Below are 20,265 nucleotides of genomic sequence, written 5' to 3' on the forward strand. Positions count from 1 at the left end.
GGCGAGATATGGAATCATGTGTTATGAAAATATATCATGCACGCATTAGCTAAAGGTATGAAAATTTGTGTATGGCTTTTTGGTTCTAAACAAAAATTACAAGTGCCACTGTTTTGGGAAATTCGACCCCTAAGGAGATAAAATACTGGATGAAACGTTTTATGAAAATGTTTCATTGCAGAAGCATTTTTAGCGCTAAATCTCTGAAAATTGACGGTGGTTTCTTGGTTAGATATGAAATAAATACGCATTACACTGTTTTTTTAATTCAATCCCTAAAGGGTAGAAATAGGGGAAGAATGATTCACTAAGTGGTCATTACCCAGCCCAAACTGCTATGAATGGTAACTTTGAACTTGAAATTGAATAGCAAAGAGATTTTTCGAAATTCCACTCCTGAGGGTATGAAATAGTGAATGGAAGGCCTTTTGAAAGCACGTCGCTGTTAGGTAAATTTTGAAACAAGAGCTATGAAAACTGACGTCTGGTTTCTCAGTCAGAAATAGAAAGGTACATGTGTAGCATTTTTGGAAATTCAACCATAAAGGGGGTAAAATAGTATGTAGAAAGTTTTTCTGAAAATAAATCATTATTAAAGAACTGCTAAAGTATTTTCATGCTACAATTAAGAAAACTGGTATTTAACTTCTCAGTTAGAAATAAATAAATACATGTTCCAGTGTTTTAGAAACCAAACCCCAGAGGGAATGAAATAGGGAATCAAAATTCGTAAGAAAATATTGTGTCAAATTAAAAAAATTTAAAGCTAAATATATGAAAACTGGTATTTCATTTGTAGGTTAAATAAAAAGATATGTGTTATGAGAAGAAAATTTGTATGGAAATATTACCACGAGAACGCATTAAAAAAATCTTGGACTCCAGCTATCAGAATCGCTTTTTATCAGAAGTTCATTAAGGAAAGACCATGCTTCCATGGCCTTATTTAGCGTGAAAAGTTTAGAAGGTGTTGCTGTTTCAGACCAGCATAAAAATTCGATTAAAGAAAAACAAAAAAAATCTATGTAGGGCATACAGTCTATGTGAGTGAAGCAGGATGTGCTAAGCTAGTTCACATAAATACAAGGAATAGGAGTGGACCCATAAATGAACGCTTTGGGATTCCCTTTGTGATTGCTCCCCAGTCACTAAAATCTTCTACCCTCCCATCATAGTTGAATAATATAGCACATCCGTTTGCATTCTGTTGGACAAGTATATGGCTCTGATCACTACGGGACTTAACTGCTGAGGTCATCAGTCCCCTATAACTTACAACTACTTAAATGACACACATCCATGCCCGAGGCAGGATTCGAAACTGCGACCGTAGCGGTCGCGCGGTTCCAGACTGAAGCGCCTAGAACTGCTCGGCCACCTCGGCCGGCCGAGGGCAAGTATAATTCAAACCAGCTGTGTGTAAAGCCATCAACTTTCTGCTATTACTGCTTCTCTACTGACGGTACAATACTTTATACTGGTGGGTCCGCTTCACAAGACTACTGTTGGTCAATATCGCATTCCACAGCAATACACAAAAACTTTTGATAATATTGTGTATGTACCAACAAAATGCGTCACGTTTTTCAAAATCGACTCGTCATCCTTCAGGAAATGCTTGGAACGAAATGTTTTCTCCATCCACGACGTCAATGGATACCAAGTCATGAGAATATAGACTGTGAGGCAAAACCTGATAGCCAAAGGAGCAACATGTGTGGTCACAAGTCAGAAGGAAGTAGTTATTTGATGAGACGTCAAGGTAGTGTGTTTCGTCCTAACATATTTTTGCAGTGGACGTATCGTAAATAAAATCTGTTGAATGTACGTTTGATGTTATATGTTGCTCAGATATGTCCTTTCGAACCATACATTATGGGGTAACAATGCTGACAGATGCCCAAGAATCAGACATAAGTGTCAATGATGTTATTATCTTCTACATATGGCCTTGAGCGGTTCGAGTGGCAAAGATTATAATGATTGCAGCAGGCCACAAGAAGTGTCGAAGGCCACATAAAAAGGTAATTAATTACTAAACGAAACGGTATCACTGTACATTTATTTGGTAAATAGTTCCCAAATGTCTTCATATGGGATTAAGTCAGCCATGGTTAAATTGTTCTCGGGGTAAAGTGAATTAATTCGTAAAAGTAACGACACTGATCTATATTTGTTTTGTAAATGATTTTATGTGGGATTAAGTGAGTTGTCGATGAACTATTCTTGTGTAAATAGGGAATCAATTTATAAAAGTAATGACATTGCACTACATGTGTTTGGTAACTGGTTCCTAAATGATTTCACATAGGGTTAAGTCAGTTGTGCTCGAACTATTCTTGGGGAAAAAGGGAATTAATTGTTAAAAGTAATGGTATCACTGTACGTTTGTTTGGTACATAGTTCCTGAACGGTTTCATATGGGATTAAGTTAATCATGGTTGAATTATTCTTAGGGAAAACTGGAATTAATAGTTGAAACTGATGGTATTGCTGTACATTTGTTTTGTAAATGGTTTCTAAATGGTTTGATATGTGATTAAGCCAGTCATGTTTGAAATATTCTCGGGGAAAAGAAAATTCATTGTTAAAAGTAATGGTAAATGGAAATGAGCGTTTGGCGTCATTGGCCGGGAGGCCCCTCGCGGGGCAGGTCCGGCCGCCATATCGCAGGTCTTATTACATTCGGCGCCACATAGGGCGACCTGCACGCCGGATGGGGATGAAATGATGATGAACACAACACAACACCCAGTCCCCGAGCGGAGAAAATCTCCGACCCAGCCGGGAATCGAACCCGGGCCCAGAGGACGGCAATCCGTCACGCTGACCACTCAGCTACTGGGGCGGACAAAGTAATGGTACTTCTGTACGTTTGTTTGGTGAACGTTTCCTCAGTGGTTTCATACGGGTTTAAGTCAGTCGTGGTTAAACAACTTTTAGGAAGAGTCAGTGTGGAAGAGTATGGCTATTCTCAGTACAGGTGGATATTCTCAGTACAGGTGACATGCGAATGGCTGTTGCTAGGTATATTGGTGCTATCAGCAGTGGAATAGTGGCAGCGTGGAGTGGATTAGGTACTGATTGGATCAATATAGTCTAAGGATGGGATGGATAGTACAAGTTCCTCCGTGTGAATTCTTAGTACATGAGTAAGCTTTATGTGTAGATTTATATACAAATGGAAATATTGAGTACTCTTTCTTTTAATTACTTTATCATGTAATGTGTCTTTAAGATAACGTATTCAACCGCTTAACAATACCGGCTATTCGTTGGCTTTGTGATGTGCATGTAACGGTTTCGCGAAACAAAACTTTTAACTTGGTGAAATACTAAATTTAAAACAACGAAAACTAATCTAATTAAAGAAAAATTGAACTAATAGTGTACTCAGTGAAAACTGAGTACTGAAGTAGATCATCAAAGTTACGTGACATGAAGTGCAACTTCTGACTTGAAATGTCCACAAAAATAAAATAGTGCCCTACTCAGAAGAAACGTAACTGTTTCAGATTACCTATACTCTTCACTGTAAAGTAGTAAGCTTGCTTAGCACAACACCTGGTAATTCCGACTACGAAATGCAAAGTGAGATCTGTTCTGAAATAAAAGTAACTTATCTTGTGTTGAGCATGTTGTTTGTATCTAGCGAACTGGCTTTCTCGAAAGGAAATAGAAATCAGCAGACGCGTCATCCAAGGAAAAAATAAACTACTCAATATAATAATTGTTTTTTGCTTGTCAGAAGCAAACTGTAGCTTCGTGTGGCATAACATACAATGCACGCAGAATATTCAAAACTTTACTACGAATGACACAGGAGGATCTTACTATAAGGAAAAACATTCTTGAAAAATTAAACTTTGATTATTGTCAAAAAAGACTGTACAACATATGAGGATCGTAACAATAACGAAATTTTCCAATTACAAAAAGTACAGGTATTGCAACCAATTGAGTCTTTTGTGACTTAACAGAAACAAAAAGCTCGAATTAGCACTAATCATGAATGTCATTATTTATCTGAGGGACAAAGATTTCTTTCATTTAATGGTTCTGACTAACAAACGTTTCATTCTTGGGAATTTCCTCCAAAAAACCGTCTCCAGCAATAGAATCCGTACATACGTTTACAGACATGTTTTCATCTCCATAGCAAAGTGATCCAAACAATTTTTCTCGCATATTCGCAAATATCACACCTCTTTCCCTAAAAACTAAACTGCTCGCTACTGTGCCTCGGATAAGAGTGTCCCAGTCCTGCACAAACGACAGGCAAGCAAGCGCACCACAGGTAAACACAGAGTCAGAGATCTTATTCGCTACTCGTGCAGCGCGCTCATTCACCTTTGTCCCAGTACAGTACAGACATAGTTTTACGTAACAGTCGTATCACTGCGTCTCGTTATTGTTACCCCCCCCCCCCCCCCCAGCGATAGCAGCGCCCAGCAAGCAACAATTGTGAATATGATATCAAATGGTTCAAATGGCTCTGAGCACTATGGCACTTAACATCCGAGGTCATCAGTCCCCCAGAACTTAAACCTAACTAACCTAAGGACATCACACACACCCATGCCCCAGGCAGGATTCGAACCTGCGACCGGTCGCGCGATTCCAGACTGAAACGCCTAGAACCGCTCGGCCACACCGGCCGGCAATACGATATCGGACGAGTGCGAATACCAACATTGATATTGGTTTGTGACACAATTTTTAAGATAGGGAGAATATGACGTGCCATAAAAATCGACAATAACTCAAAGATTACACCACATTTGTGATTATTTGGTTTCCTAAGGACGCTTGGAGATACGAACCGGTGCATTGCAAGAAAGTTTATTTACGATTGTCTTGTAATGAAGAGATATTTACTGAATAATGTCGTTTTCCGATAATAACAAAAAGTTGCTAGAAAACACCAGAAAACCTGTCCGTTTGCTGAAAGACGTCGTATATCCAACGAAGCAGTTTTCTTCGCTACACTTTCAGCCAGATCAGTGAATGTGGAAAGTAGGGGAGCCATATGGAATGTATTACTTACATTATTTAACGTTTCAAACAAGCCTTTACAACTATAGCATCATATGCTGATACATATACACTCCTGGAAATGGACAAAAGAACACATTGACACCGGTGTGTCAGACCCACCATACTTGCTCCGGACACTGCGAGAGGGCTGTACAAGCAATGATCACACGCACGGCACAGCGGACACACCAGGAACCGCGGTGTTGGCCGTCGAATGGCGCTAGCTGCGCAGCATTTGTGCACCGCCGCCGTCAGTGTCAGCCAGTTTGCCGTGGCATACGGAGCTCCATCGCAGTCTTTAACACTGGTAGCATGCCGCGACAGCGTGGACGTGAACCGTATGTGCAGTTGACGGACTTTGAGGGAGGGCGTATAGTGGGCATGCGGGAGGCCGGGTGGACGTACCGCCGAATTGCTCAACACGTGGGGCGTGAGGTCTCCACAGTACATCGATGTTGTCGCCAGTGGTCGGCGGAAGGTGCACGTGCCCGTCGACCTGGGACCGGACCGCAGCGACGCACGGATGCACGCCAAGACCGTAGGATCCTACGCAGTGCCGTAGGGGACCGCACCGCCACTTCCCAGCAAATTAGGGACACTGTTGCTCCTGGGGTATCGGCGAGGACCATTCGCAACCGTCTCCATGAAGCTGGGCTACGATCCCGCACACCGTTAGGCCGTCTTCCGCTCACGCCCCAATATCGTGCAGCCCGCCTCCAGTGGTGTCGCGACAGGCGTGAATGGAGGGACGAATGGAGACGTGTCATCTTCAGCGATGAGAGTCGCTTCTGCCTTGGTGCCAATGATGGTCGTATGCGTGTTTGGCGCCGTGCAGGTGAGCGCCACAATCAGGACTGCATACGACCGAGGCACACAGGGCCAACACCCGGCATCATGGTGTGGGGAGCGATCTCCTACACCGGCTGTACACCACTGGTGATCGGCGAGGGGACACTGAATAGTGCACGGTACATCCAAACCGTCATCGAACCCATCGTTCTACCATTCCTAGACCGGCAAGGGAACTTGCTGTTCCAACAGGACAATGCACGTCCGCATGTATCCCGTGCCACCCAACGTGCTCTAGAAGGTGTAAGTCAACTACCCTGGCCAGCAAGATCTCCGGATCTGTCCCCCATTGAGCATGTTTGGGACTGGATGAAGCGTCGTCTCACGCGGTCTGCACGTCCAGCACGAACGCTGGTCCAACTGAGGCGCCAGGTGGAAATGGCACGGCAAGCCGTTCCACAGGACTACATCCAGCATCTCTACGATCGTCTCCATGGGAGAATAGCAGCCTGCATTGCTACGAAAGGTGGATATACACTGAACGAGTGCCGACATTGTGCATGCTCTGTTGCCTGTGTCTATGTGCCTGTGGTTCTGTCAGTGTGATCATGTGATGTATCTGACCCCAGGAATGTGTCAATAAAGTTTCCCCTTCTTGGGACAATGAATTCACGGTGTTCTTATTTCAATTTCCAGGAGTGTAGTTCTCCAAATTCTTATTAGTGTTCTAGTCTTCCAAGCTCATTTGTGGTTGAGTGTCCCCTATAAATTTTGGTGTACGGATTTGTTACACTAGAGTAGGATCGAGTGTTCGATGTGAAGATTTATAGAATTATGGACTCGCTGAGAGAATAGCGTAGCGCGTTGTTGCTGCAAAAAGATTATTAGTTTTCGCTTTGAGCTAGCGATAACTGGTATTTCGCTTGGCACTAACGAATTTTGGGACGTGATAATTGATTGGTCGTACAGCACTAATTGCTAAGACTTTACCTTTACCATTACTTGCAATTTCTTTTTTTTTTTTTTGGCGATTGGCTTTTAAAGTACGAAAAAAAGTGGGTCGCGCTTAGCCACCACCTGGAGAGGCTTGTTTTTGCTCCATTTACCTAAATGGTATGGTATATAAAGTGGTGCTCGCACTTAGTGCCGTTGTTTGTATTTAACTTTTTAAAGTTGAATCGCTTTATTGTGGGATATAACTTACAGTCACTCGTTCGCTATCATCGACCGTTTTCGTATGCTGATGTCAAATAAAATAAAAAGTTGTGTTGAACTGAGAAAAAAATTTGTCCGACTCTTAGTTTGAAAGAAAACTGAAATTACCACCATAACAAAAGGAATAGTGTAGGACCTTCCTCACTAAAGAAAGCAAGGGAAATAATTAAATTCATCAAAGGAGATAGCACTGGATATTACCAGTCAGAGACGTTCTTTGATACCGACATTTAAGAGTGCGAAGTAATTAAAGATCAAAGATAAGTAGTTTAACTTCGGATTTAAGATTACATCACAAGACAATTATCACCAACCAAGGGCTAAAAACTTTCAAAGCACTTCTTTTATCTTAATGGCAGGAAATATTAAGAGATTAATTCTGGGTTATTTATTTGAGATATAAATAAATAGACGTATTGCGAAGACACTGATTTCACTGCGTGAACAAAACACATACTCTATAATGAGAGAATATTTCATCGCTGTCTTAAGTAATTACATCTCTCGGTACTAAACTAACGCCAAATATAACTCGTAGAAATCAGTTTATTCTAACAGAGCAGTATCCAGAATAATTATTTACTTACCTGGTAACTAATAATAACAAAGCATCGTCAGCAGAAGATCATTTAGTGCGGACGCGATGGTACAAATGGAACGACGACATATGTAAAGCCTTTAAGTGATTGTAGTTATTTACCAACAGGTTATCGTATCACAACGAACTTTGTTGAAATACATAACATTTGACAGATAACTACCAATACATACTGTGAGGTTTATGTTGTGTAAATAACGACAGTAGCCATGTAGCCATGTTCAACACAGGCGGAGAACCTGTTTAACCCTTAACTCACGAGGTGTGGTCCCCCGCCGGCCGTTGTGGCCGAGCGATTCTTGGCGCTGCAGTCTGGAACCGCGCGACCGCTACGTCGCAGGTTCGAATCCTGTTTCGGGCATGGATGTGTGTGATGTCCTTAGGTTAGTTAGGTTCAAGTAGTTCTAAGTGTGTGATGACCTCAAATGTTGGGTCCCATAGTGTTCATAGCCATTTGAGCCATTTTTTTGTGGTCCCCCAGGCAGCGCGAAAAATTTCGAAGTCGTTCTCCAAGGTCCACTCTACAATGTTTTGTTGTTGGCTGGATTATAGCCGTCTTCGTTCCTTACAGCACATGTTACTGACAAGTATTGAGGTCTCCTAGACTCCGCCTCGTCAACTTCGTACCTGTCTTCCACAGTAGAGTACAAAATGTGTTGACAGAAACGTGTCAGTTCTAACGATCCTAAGTTTGATCAAATAGTTAGTCGGTGGGTGGAGTAAGATGTCAGTGATATAGTTGACAAAAGTGGATGAAAACTACGACGATTTTACAGTAGAGAATGATCACAGTTCTGTAAGTGGAGGATAATTCAGAGGAATAACTTCAGGACAACTGTGATGCTGACGTTTCTGTTACTCCAATAACATACTCAAGGTGTTAGTTAAAATCAAATGTGATCTGAGTGGCGACGAAGAAAAATCTACATCTTAGAATTGAATATCAATTTTGCAGAGTGTCTTTTTGTACTTATCGAGAGCAATTTTTATGTGTACGTTTAAACGCTGGAATTTAGTTTTATGTGAAAGTTTACTTGCTACAAGGACATTACGTTTTCTTTAAAATGTAAAATTCAACACTATAACAGTTCGTATATGTGTATTATTTTTTTAAAAAAGGCACAAAATTGTGCAATTTTGTGTGACATAAAGTAAATTGCTGCAAGCTTTATTTAGTGCAATAAACCCAACAAGGATCATTAAAACAACACTTAAATAATTGTAAAACTTAATGTTACATAAGTTAAAATTTTTTAATGATTTATGTCTTAAATGTCGGTTGAAATACAGGGGTGTACCTCGTAGTAAAAACTGAAACTAAACTTCTCCCGAACAGGCCATGAAGGCCCAACGGTACCGACCGGCCGCCGTGTCTTCCTCACACGACAGGTGCCACTGGATGCGGATATGGAGGGGCACGTGGACAGCACACCGCTCTCCCGGCCGTATGTCAGTTTACGAGACCTGAGCCGCTACTTCTCAGTCAAGTAGCTCCTCAGTTTGCCTCACAAGGGCTGAGTGCACCCCGCTTGCCAACGGCGATCGGCAGAACGGATGGTCACCCATCCAACGGCTAGCCAATAGCGCTTAACTTCGGTGCTCTGACCGGAACCGGTGTTATCACTGCTGCAAGGCCGTCGGCCACCTCGTAGAAAACGTTACAGAAAACTCACCTCGTGAGTTAAGGGTTAAGTTAGTGATTATTATAAGACAATATGTTATGTTTGTAAAGACATAAAAAGTAGCATGGACATTGGCGTGAGTTCAGTCATGAATACCTCTTAATATCGCGTTGGACCTCCTTTCGCCCGACTTGCTGCAGCAGGGCTACGTCGCGTGGACCTACATCTACATCGGCATCTACATTTATACTCTGCAAGCCACCCAACGGTGTGTGATGGAGGGCACTTTACGTGCTACAGTCATTACCTCGCTCTTCTGTTCCAGTCGCGTATGGATCGCGAGAAGAACGACTGCCGGAAACCCTCCGTGCGCGCTCGAATCTCTCTAATTTTACATTCGTGATCTCCTGGGGAGGTATAAGTAGGGGGAAGCAATATATTCGATACCTCATCCAGAGACGCACCCTCTCGAAACCTGGCGAGCAAGCTACACCGCAATGCAGAGCGCCTCTCTTGCAGAGTCTGCCACTTGAGTTCGTTAAACATCTCCGTAACGCTATCACGGTTACCAAATAACCCTGTGACGAAACGCGCCGCTCTTCTTTGGATCTTCTCTATCTCCTCTGTCAACCCGACCTGGTACGGATCCCACACTGATCAGCAATACTCAAGTATAGGTCGAACGAGTGTTTTGTAAGCCACTTCCTTTGTTGATGGACTACATTTTCTAAGGACTCTCCGAATGAATCTCAACCTGGTACCCGCCATACCAACAATTAATTTTATATGATCATTCCACTTCATAGCGTTCCGTACGCATACTCCCAGATATTTCACAGAACTAACTGCTACCAGTGTTTGTTCCGCTATCACATAATCACACAATAAAGGATCCTTGTTTCTATGTATTCGCAATACATTACATTTGTCTATGTTAAGGGTTAGTTGCCACTCCCTGCACCAAGTGCCTATCCGCTGCAGATCTTCCTGCATTTCGCTACAATTTTCTAATGCTGCAACTTCTCTGTATACTACAGCATCATCCGCGAAAAGCCGCATGGAACTTCCGACACTATCTACTAGGTCGTTTATATATACTGTGAAAAGCAATAGTCCCATAACACTCCCCTGTGGCACGCCAGAGGCTACTTTAACGTCTGTAGACATCTCTCCATTGAGAACAACATGCTGTGTTCTGTTTGCTAAAAACTCTTCAATCCAGCCACACAGCTGGCTTGATATTCCGTAGGCTCTTAATTTGTTTATCAGGCGACAGTGCGGAACTGTATCGAACGCCTTCCGGAAGTCAAGGAAAATGTAATCTACCTGGGAGCCTGTATCTAATAGTTTCTGGATCTCATGAACAAATAAAGCGAGTTGGGTCTTACACGATCGCTTTTTCCGAAATCCATGTTGATTTCTACAGAGTAGATTCTGGGATTCCAAAAACGACATGATACTCGAGCAAAAAACATGTTCTAAAATTCTACAACAGATCGACGTCAGAGATATAGGTCTATAATTTTGCGCATCTGCTCGACGACCCTTCTTGAAGACTGGGACTACCTGTGCTCTTTTCCAATCATTTGGAACCTTCCGTTCCTCTAGAGACTTGCGGTACACGGCTGTTAGAAGGGGGGCAAGTTCTTTCGCGTACTCTGTGTAGAATCGAATTGGTATCCCGTGAGGTCCAGTGGACTTTCCTCTATTGAGTGATTCCAGTTGCTTTTCTATTCCTTGGACACTTATTTCGATGTCAGCCATTTTTTCGTTTGTGCGAGGATTTAGAGAAGGATTTGCAGTGCGGTCTTCCTCTGTGAAACAGCCTTGGAAAAAGGTGTTTAGTATTCGGCTGTACGCGTGTCATCCTCTGTTTCAATGCCATCATCATCCCAGAGTGTCTGGATATGCTGTTTCGAGCCAAACCGTTGGAAGTCCACTGCAGAAATATTGAGCAGTGTTGCTTTTACAGGGTGTTTCAAAAATGACCGGTATATTTGAAACGGCAATAAAAACTAAACGAGCAGCGATAGAAAAACACCGTTTGTTGCAATATGCTTGGGACAACAGTACATTTTCAGGCGGACAAACTTTCGAAATTACAGTAGTTACAATTTTCAACAACAGATGGCGCTGCAAGTGATGTGAAAGATATAGAAGACAACGCAGTCTGTGGGTGCGACATTCTGTCCGTCGTCTTTCTGCTGTAAGCGTGTGCTGTTCACAACGTGCAAGTGTGCTATGGACAACATGGTTTATTCCTTAGAACAGAGGATTTTTCTGGTGTTGGAATTCCACCGCCTAGAACACAGTGTTGTTACAACAAGACGAAGTTTTCAACGGAGGTTTAATGTAACCAAAGGACCGGAAAGCGATACAATAAAGGATCTGTTTCAAAAATTTCAACGGACTGGGAACGTGACGGATGAACATGCTGGAGATGTAGGGCGACCGCGTACTGCAACCACAGAGGGCAACGCGCAGCTAGTGCAGCAGGTGATCCGACAGCGGCCTGGGGTTTCCGTTCGCCGTGTTGCAGCTGCGGTCCAAATGACGCCAACGTCCACGTATCGTCTCATGCGCCAGAGTTTACACCTCTATCCGTACAAAATTCAAACGCGGCAACCCCTCAGCGCCGCTACCATTGCTGCACGAGAGACATTCGCTAATGATATAGTGCACAGGATTGATGACGGCGATATGCATGTGGGCAGCATTTGGTTTACTGACGAAGCTTATTTTTACCTGGACAGCTTCGTCAATAAACAGAACTGGCGCATATGGGGAACTGGAAAGCCCCATGTTGCAGTCCCATCGTCCCTGCATCCTCAAAAAGTACTAGTCTGGGCCGCCATTTCTTCCAAAGGAATCATTGGCCCATTTTTCAGATCCGGAACGATTACTGCATCACGCTATCTGGACATTCTTCGTAAATTTGTGGCGGTACAAACTGCCTTAGACGACACTGCGAACACCTCGTGGTTTATGCAAGATGGTGCCCGGCCACATCGCACGGCCGACGTCTTTAATTTCCTGAATGAATATTTCGATGATCGTGTGATTGCTTTGGGCTATCCGAAGCATACAGGAGGCGGCGTGGATTGGCCTCCCTATTCGCCAGACATGAACCCCTGTGACTTCTTTCTGTGGGGACACGTGAAAGACGAGGTGTACCGCCAGAATCCAGAAACAATTGAACAGCTGAAGCAGTACATCTCATCTGCATGTGAAGCCATTCCGCCAGACACGTTGTCAAACGTTTCGGATAATTTCATTCAGAGACTACACCATATTATTGGTACGCATGGTGGATATGTGGAAAATATCGTACTATAGAGTTTCCCAGACCGCAGCGCCATCTGTTGTTGAAAATTGTAACTACTCTAATTTCAAAAGTTTGTCTGCCTGAAAATGTACTGTTGTCCCAAGCATATTGCAACAAACGGTGTATTTCTATCGCTGCTCGTTTAGTTTTTATTGCCGTTTCAAATATACTGGTCATTTTTGAAACACCCTGTATAATCGTCCATAATTGCCAAAATGTTGCCAGTGCAGGATTTTGCGGACGAACTGAACACTCGATAATTTACCACAAGTGTTCGATGGGATTCATATCGGGCAGTGTAGGTGGCAAAACCAGTGACTCGAACTATACCGAAAGTTGTCGCCTGGTGCTGAGACGCATCGTTATCCATCGTCGACTGGCTGCCCGGCAATAGAGCATAATCATTTCCAGTCAGTGACCGGTTCAGCTGGATCAGAGTACCCAGCCCCTCGCATGTAAACACAGCCCATTGCCTTATGGAGCCACCACTAGCTTGCACAGTGCGTTATTGGCAGCTTTGGTCCACGTGCCGTCTACGCCAGACTCGAATTCTACCACCAGCTCTTACGACCTGAAATCGAGACTCGTCTGACCAGCCCACGGTTCTCTACCCGTCTTGGGTCCAACTGACATGGTCACAAGCACAGGGGAAGCGCCGGCCGGGGCGGCCGAGCGGTTCTAGGCGCTACAGTCTGGAACCGCGCTACCGCTACGGTCGCAGGTTCGAATCCTGCCTCGGACATGGATGTGTGTGATGTCCTTAGTTAGCTTTACACTACTGGCCATTGAAATTGCTACGCCACGAAGATGACGTGCTACAGACGAGAAATTTAACCGACAGGAAGAAGATGCTGTGATATGCACATGATTAGCTTTTCAGAGCATTCACAAAAGGTCGGCGCCGGTGGCGCCACCTACAACGTGCTGACATGAGGAAAGTTTCCAACCGATTTCTCATACACAAACAGCAGTTGACCGGCGTTGCCTGGTGAAACGTTGTTGTGATGCCTCGTGTAAGGAGGAGAAATGCGTTCCATCACGTTTCCGACTTTGATAAAGGTCGGATTGTAGCCTATCGCGATTGCGATTTATCGTATCGTGACATTGCTCCTCATCTTGGCCGAGATCCAGTGACTGTTATCAGAATATGGAATTGGTGCGTTCAGGAGAGTAATACGGAACTCCGTGCTGGATCCCAACGGCCTCGTATCACTAGCAGTCGAGATGACAGGCACTTTATCCGCACGGCTGTAACGGATCGTGCAGCGACGTCTAAATCCCTGACTCAACAGATGGTGACTTTTGCAAGACAACAACAATTTGCACGAACATTTCGACGACGTTTGCAGCAGCACGGACTATCAGCTCGGAGACCGTGGCTGCAGTTATCCTTGATGCAGCACCACAGACAGAAGCACCTGCGACTGTGTACTCGACGACGAACCTGGGTGCACGAATGGCAAAACGTCATTTTTTCGGATGAATCCAGGTTCTGTTTACAGCATCATTATGGTCACATCCGTGTTTGGCGACATCGCGGTGAGCACACATTGCAAGCGTGTATTCGTCATCGCCATACTGGCGTATCACCCGGCGTGATGGTATGGGGTGCCATTGGTTTCACGTCTCGGTCACCTCTTGTTCGCAATGCCGACACTTTGAACAGTGGACGTTACATTTCAGATGTGTTACGACACGTGGCTCTACCCTTTATTCGATCGTTGTGAAATCCCACATTTCAGCAGGATAATGCACGACCGCATGTTGCAGGTCCTGTACGGGCCTTTCTGGATACAGAAAATGTTCGACTGCTGCCCTGGACAGCACATTCCCAGGAACTCTCACCAATTGCAAAAGTCTCGTCAATGGTGGCCGAGCAACTGGCTCGTCACAATACGCCAGTCACTACTCTTGATGAACTGTGGTATCGTGTTGAAGCTGCACGGGCAGCTGTACCTGTACACGCCATCCAAGCTCTGTTTGACTCAATGCCCAGGTGCATCAAGGTCGTTATTACGGCGAGAGGTGGTTGTTCTGGGTACTGATTTCTCAGGATCTATGCACGGAAATTGCGTGAAAATGTAATGACATGTCAGTTCTAGTATAATATATCTGTCGAATGAATACCCGTTTGTCATCCGCATTTCTTCTTGGTGTAGCAATTTTCATGGCCAGAAGTGTGAACAGTTCTAAGTTCTAGGGGACTGATGAGTTCAGAAGTTAAGTCCCATAGCGCTCAGTGCCATTTGAAGCAACCAGGAGAGGTGCCGCATGGGATGTCGTGCTGTTAGCAAAGGCACTCGCGTCGGTCGTCTGCTGCCACAGCCCATTAACGCCAAATTTCGCCGCACCGTCGTAACGCATACGTTCGTCGTACGTCCCACACTGATTTTCACGGTTAGTTCACGCAGTGTTGCTTGTCTGCTAGCACTTACAACTGTACGCGAACGCTGCTGCTCTCGGTCGTTAAGTGAAGGCTACTGCATTGTCCGTGGTGAGAGGCAATGCCTGAAATTTGGTATTCCTTCGACACTCTTGACACTGCGCATCTCATAATACTGAAATGGAATGTCCCATGTGCCTAACTCCAACTGCCTTTCCATTCCGTCCATTCCCTTTGTACGGCCGTAACCACGTCGAAAACTATTTCACACGACACACCCATGACAGCTCCACTAATGCACTGCCCTTTCACATGACTCACCCATGACAGCTCCACCAATGCACTGCCCTTTCACATGACTCACCCACGACAGCTCCACCAATGCACTGCCCTTTCACATGACTCACCCATGACAGCTCCACCAATGCACTGCCCTTTCACATGACTCATCCACGACAGCTCCACCACTGCACTGCCCTTTCACATGACTCACCCATGACAGCTCCACCAATGCACTGCCCTTTCACATGACTCACCCACGACAGCTCCACCAATGCACTGCCCTTTCACATGACTCACCCACGACAGCTCCACCAATGCACTACCCTTTCACATGACTCACCCACGACAGCTCCACCAATGCACTGCCCTTTCACATGACTCACCCACGACAGCTCCACCACTGCACTGCCCTTTCACATGACTCACCCATGACACCTCCACCAATGCACTGCCCTTTCACATGACTCACCCATGACAGCTCCACCAATGCACTGCCCTTTCACATGACTCACCTACGACAGCTCCACCAATGCACTGCCCTTTCACATGACTCACCCATGACAGCTCCACCAATGCACTGCCCTTTCACATGACTCATCCACGACAGCTCCACCACTGCACTGCCCTTTCACATGACTCACCCATGACAGCTCCACCAATGCACTGCCCTTTCACATGACTCACCCACGACAGCTCCACCAATGCACTGCCCTTTCACATGACTCACCCATGACAGCTCCACCAATGCACTGCCCTTTCACATGACTCATCCACGACAGCTCCACCACTGCACTGCCCTTTCACATGACTCACCCATGACACCTCCACCAATGCACTGCCCTTTCACATGACTCACCCATGACAGCTCCACCAATGCACTGCCCTTTCACATGACTCACCCACGACAGCTCCACCAATGCACTGCCCTTTCACATGACTCACCCATGACAGCTCCACCAATGCACTGCCCTTTCACATGACTCATCCACGACAGCTCCACCACTGCACTGCCCTTTCACATGACTCACCCATGACAGCTCCACCAATGCACTGCCCTTTCACATGACTCACCCACGACAGCTCCACCAATGCACTGCCCTTTCACATGACTCACCCATGACAGCTCCACCAATGCACTGCCCTTTCACATGACTCATCCACGACAGCTCCACCACTGCACTGCCCTTTCACATGACTCACCCATGACAGCTCCACCAATGCACTGCCCTTTCACATGACTCACCCACGACAGCTCCACCAATGCACTGCCCTTTCACATGACTCACCCATGACAGCTCCACCAATGCACTGCCCTTTCACATGACTCATCCACGACAGCTCCACCACTGCACTGCCCTTTCACATGACTCACCCATGACACCTCCACCAATGCACTGCCCTTTCACATGACTCACCCATGACAGCTCCACCAATGATCTGCCCTTTCACATGACTCACCCACGACAGCTCCACCAATGCACTGCCCTTTCACATGACTCACCCATGACAGCTCCACCAATGCACTGCCCTTTCACATGACTCATCCACGACAGCTCCACCACTGCACTGCCCTTTCACATGACTCACCCATGACAGCTCCACCAATGCACTGCCCTTTCACATGACTCACCCACGACAGCTCCACCAATGCACTGCCCTTTCACATGACTCACCCATGACAGCTCCACCAATGCACTGCCTTTCAGATGACTCACCCACGACAGCTCCACCAATGCACTACCCTTTCACATGACTCACCCACGACAGCTCCACCAATGCCCTGCCCTTTCACACCTCGTGAACGCAATAATACAGCCATCTGCATACGCGCATATCGACCTGCCATGACTCTTGTCACTACATTCTATAGTGGTAACAGGCTGTTTAAAGGGACTCACTGCTCTAATTCCCATCAGTCTAAAACAGTACGGAAAGTGACTTACTGACACAGACCAACCCCTTGTTGCAGTGTAGGGAGTGGCACCCGTAGCCAGAAATTTACACATTAGTGTAACAAGTTTGGTGGTTAACAGTCTAATTACAGAGCAAAGGGAGACGCTGTATTTTAAAATTGTCACCCCTACCCACCAACAGCAAGTAGCGACAGTTTACTGCAGAAAAGTGTAAGAGCTGTTCGGTCGCAGTGAACTTCGCTTTGCAGAATGAGCTGGAACACAAACGCCCTCCCGGACACGTTTCCCCATACTCCCCTGATTCTACACTACTGGCCATTAAAACAACTACACCAAGAGGAAATGCACATCATAAACGGGTATTCATTGGACAAATATACTATACTAGAACTGACGTTGTCATACATTTTCACGCAATAATAACGGCCTTGATACGCATGGGCATTGAGTCAAACAGAGCTTGTATAGCGTGTACAGGTACAGCTGCCCATGCAGCTTCAACACGATACCACAGTTCATAAAGAGTAGTGACTGGCGTATTGTGACGAGCCAGTTGCTCGGCCACCATTCACCAGACTTCTCCAATTGGTGAGAGGTCTGAGGAATGTGCTGGCCAGGGCAGCAGTCGAACATTTTCTGTATACAGAAAGGGCCGTATAGGACCTGCAACATGCGGTCGTGCATTATCCTGCTGAAATGTAGAGTTTCGCAGGGATCGAATGAAGGGTAGAGCCACGTGTCATAACACATCTGAAATGTAACGTCCACTGTTCAAAGTGCCGGCATTGCGAACAAGAGGTGACCGAGACGTGTAAGCAATGGCACCCCATACCATCACGCCGGGTGATACGCCAGTATGGCGATGACGAATAGACGCTTCCAATGTGCGTTCACCGCGATGTCGCCAAACACGGATGCGGCCATCATGATGCTGTAAACAGAACCTGGATTCATCCGAAAAAATGACGTTTTGTCATTCGTGCACCCAGGTTCGTCGTCGAGTACGGCATCGCAGGCGCTCCTGTCTGTGATGCAGAGTCAAGGATAACCGCAACCACGGTCTCCGAGCTGATAGTCCATGCTGCTGCAAACGTCGTCGAACTGTTCGTGCAGATGGTTGTTGTCTTGCAAACGTCCCTATCTGTTCACTCGAGGGATCGAGACGTGGCTGCACGATCCGTTACAGCCGTGCGGATAAGATACCTGTCATCTCGACTGCTAGTCATACGAGGCCGTTGGGATCCAGCACGGCGTTCCGTATTACCCTCCTGAACCCACCGATTCCATATTCTGCTAACAGTCATTGGATCTCGACCAACACGAGCAGCAGTGTCGCGATACGATAAACCGCAATCGCGATAGGCTACTATCCGACCATTATCAAAATCCGAAATGTGAAGGTACGCATTTCTCCTCGTTACACGAGGTATCATAACTACGTTTCAGCAGGCAACGCCTGTCAACTGCTGTTTGTGTATGAGAGATCGGTTGGAAACTTTCCTCATGTCAGCACGTTGTAGGTGTCGCCACCGGCGCCAACCTTGTGTGAATGCTCTGAAAAGCCAACCATTTGCATATCAGAGCATCTCCTTCCTGTCGGTTAAATTTAGCGTCTGTAGCACGTAATCTTCGTGGTGTAGCAATTTTAATGGGCAGTAGTGTACATATATACTCCGCAAGCCACATTACGGTGTGTGGCAGAGAGTGCTTTATTTACAAGTCTCATTTCCCCCTTTCCCTCTACCAGACGGGAATGCTTCCAGGGAAGTGTCATTGCTGATAACCCTCCGTGTGAGCTCGAAACTCTTTCATCTTACGTTCATGAGATATACGCGAGACATACATGCGAGGTGGCAGTATAGTGGTTGGCTCTTCCAGGAGTCTACGCTTTCGCAACTGCAACAGTAGACCATAACGTGATGCAAAACGCCTCTACATCTACATCTACATCCATACTCCGCAAGCCACCTGACGGTGTGTGGCGGAGGGTACCTTGAGTACCTCTATCGGTTCTCCCTTCTATTCCAGTCTCGTATTGTTCGTGGAAAGAAGGATTGTCGGTATGCCTCTGTGTGGGCTCTAATCTCTCTGACTTTATCCTCATGGTCTCTTCGCGAGATATACGTAGGAGGGAGCAATATACTGCTTGACTCTTCGGTGAAGGTATGTTCTCGAAACTTTGACAAAAGCCCGTACCGAGCTACTGAGCGTCTCTCCTGCAGAGTCTTCCACTGGAGTTTATCTATCATCTCCGTAACGCTTTCGCGATTACTAAATGATCCTGTAACGAAGCGCGCTGCTCTCCGTTGGATCTTCTCTATATCTTCTATCAACCCTATCTGGTACGGATCCCACACTGCTGAGCAGTATTGAAGCAGTGGGCGAACAAGCGTACTGTAACCTACTTCCTTTGTTTTCGGATTGCATTTCCTTAGGATTCTTCCAATGAATCTCAGTCTGGCATCTGCTTTACCGACGATCAACATTATATGATCATTCCATTTTAAATCACTCCTAATGCGTACTCCCAGATAATTTATGGTATTAACTGCTTCCAGTTGCTGACCTGCTACTTTGTAGCTAAATGATAAAGGATCTCTCTTGCAACGTCAGACGCTACACTTGGTTGAGCATCCCCATGACCCTTTTGCGCGTAGTAAGTGAACCTGTAACGAAGTGTGCTGCTCTTCTTTCGGTCTTCTCTCTTTCCTCTGTCACTCCTGTAGGGGCAAACGGCACACCGACGAGCAGTATTCAAGCATCGATCAAACTACTCCCTCTGCGCACACACTACATTTCCTAGAGATTCTTCCAATGCATCTCAGTCTGCCATCTGGTTTGGTCGCGATTAATTTAATATTGTTGTTCGACTTGTAATCGCTCCATACGCATGCGCCTGATTGTTTTGTGGAAGTAACTGCTATCACAGTTGCTTCTGAAATCGTATGCTTATAGATAAGCGGGTCTTTCTGTCAGTGTATTCGCAATATCTTATACGGGGTGTTCAAAAAGTCTCTCCGCAGTGCTGTATGATTGTTAGCCGCGCGTGCCGTATGCCCCAGTGAATATACCGAAATGAAACTGAGTGAAATACATGTTAT

The 20,265-nt window shown here is 45.5% G+C and overlaps 1 protein-coding gene across 1 annotated transcript in view; it reads right to left on the bottom strand.

The window, feature by feature from the left end:
- Window positions 1–20,265, bottom strand: part of LOC124553239 (tbc2 translation factor, chloroplastic-like) — a 486,991-nt gene that overhangs the window by 311,847 nt on the left and 154,879 nt on the right. The gene's annotated exons all lie outside the window — the stretch shown is intronic.

This window comes from Schistocerca americana, chromosome 11 (assembly GCF_021461395.2).
Source record: "Schistocerca americana isolate TAMUIC-IGC-003095 chromosome 11, iqSchAmer2.1, whole genome shotgun sequence".
Taxonomy (NCBI): Eukaryota; Metazoa; Arthropoda; class Insecta; order Orthoptera; family Acrididae; genus Schistocerca; species Schistocerca americana.